This window comes from Triticum urartu, chromosome 7A (genome assembly GCF_056163025.1).
Source record: "Triticum urartu cultivar PI428250 chromosome 7A, HENAU_Tu73, whole genome shotgun sequence".
NCBI lineage: Eukaryota > Viridiplantae > Streptophyta > Magnoliopsida > Poales > Poaceae > Triticum > Triticum urartu.
Window position 1 is genome coordinate 315,330,794 of NC_141879.1, and position 2,017 is coordinate 315,332,810.

General features: G+C 37.4%; 1 non-coding gene across 1 annotated transcript; it reads left to right on the plus strand.

Annotated features, from left to right (window-relative positions):
- Window positions 1-1,419: 1,419 nt before the first annotated feature.
- TRNAS-GGA (transfer RNA serine (anticodon GGA)) lies at window positions 1,420-1,506 on the plus strand. The gene has a single exon. It is a non-coding gene; the product is annotated as a tRNA-Ser (tRNA).
- The last annotated feature ends 511 nt before the right edge of the window (window positions 1,507-2,017 follow it).

Sequence of the window (2,017 nt, forward strand, 5' to 3'; positions counted from 1 at the left end):
TGGGCCAGGTTAGCTGATCAAGGGAATATTCCTATCGGAAGAACAATCAGAAAATAAGGAGATAGTCAGTTGGCACTTTTCACACAAGAACCGCTTTTCGTATTAAGCACGGGAGTCGTAAGGAAAGACCTCTGCGTAGCTATCAGAACGAATTAATGAACGAAATAAACGAATTCCGGTGAAACCAAGGCGAATTTCTGAGCCAGCAGTGGGAAAAAGATGCCAAGTATTGAGATGCAACATTATGAATGGTGCGATCCGAAGTCTTACTATTTACTCCAAATTGACTCAAATGGTTGACTGAACTTCACAGAGGACTAAAGCCGGGAACTTAAACTAATGGTTTTGCCTTTCCACTTCCCAATTGACTCTCATAAAAGGCTAGGCTACCTCTTCACATCGCACCTAATCCCGAATCATGTGCTCTGTTCAGGGGATCAATAGTGGCTATTAAGCTTTTCCCTTTCTATATATTCTTGAGAATAAGTAAATACCATCCTTTTTCCTATCAGCATCTCTCTATCTGACAGTAAATATTGCTTTCAATCGATCAGGCACTAGGTTATTAAAGTATGGATATGCCATATAATAAGGGAAAAGGCCTCAAGTTTTTTTTAGCGCAAAAGAAAAGCCGATTCCAAATTTTCTATTTCCCGGCAAGTCTATGAGAGTCCTATTACGGATCCTCTGATCTTTAGCTTGAATGGTCGTGTTTTTATATAATTAGGTCTTTCTTCTGAGCTCTTCTATTACGGTACGGAAAAATCAAACCTATCACTCTCAAAGAATGGGTAAAAAGAATTCAAGCTAGGGGAGCCTACACTCTCTAACTACCTATACTACGCCCCCATTGATTGGAAACCCTCGGGGAAAATGATCCCATAAACAAAGGAATTATACAGTATGAAATAGCAAAAAAACAGACTAATTCAATTCTAAAAAATCGATAATAGATATTTTATTCTGCTTAAATTGTCCCGACAAGGAGAGATATTCAATATTTGAATCAGATTGGATTTCGTAGTATACCAATGTGAGCCAAACTATTACTATTTCATCTAACTTGAATAACCAAGGACTGAATTTGACTATGGATTCTGATAACTCGAGAAGTTTTTATTTGGTTATGATCCAAAAAGAAAAAAGAAAGGTTTAACAAGCCATGAGAAAATAGAGTAAAGTAACCATACGTTCTGTTTGCATAACGTGTATACGCCACGCCATACAATCGAAACAGAAACATGGGACAATTCCAGAATTTTGAATAGATCCGTGGGGATGAGAGAAGTTGTTGTTGAGAAATATGAAATTGGAAAGGAAGTCAAACTCCCTATGGAACCTGTGATCGGTTGTACCTGTACTTTAGTGATACGAAAACTCGCTATTCACTCAGTTTCTGGTCAATAATAAGATTATGTAGGAGAGATGGCCGAGTGGTTCAAGGCGTAGCATTGGAACTGCTATGTAGGCTTTTGTTTACCGAGGGTTCGAATCCCTCTCTTTCCGTTTCTGTTAATTCACCAACGTTACCGACCACAATGAAATTTCTAGTAAGAGGAAAATCCGTCGACTTTCTAAATCGTGAGGGTTCAAGTCAAGTCCCTCTATCCCCAATAAAAAGCCCATTTTACTTCCTAACTATTGTACCAACCTCTATTTTTCATTAATGGTTCAAACAAGATTCACTATCTTTATTATTCTACTCTTTCACAAACGGATCCGAACTAACTTCTTTGGATCTTATCCCATTCATACAAATGAACATATTATAGTATAGGCAAGTAATCCCTATTATTAAGTAAGTCATTCACAATCCATATCATTATCCTGATATTTACTAAGTCCAATTTGAGAATACTTTTTTCTTTTTTAGTCCCTTTAATTGACATAGATACAAGTACTCTACTAGGATGATGCACAATAAATAGTCAGGATAGCTCAGTTGGTAGAGAAGAGGATTGAAAATCCTCGTGTCACCAGTTCAAATCTGGTTCCTGGCACAGAACGAACAATGAAT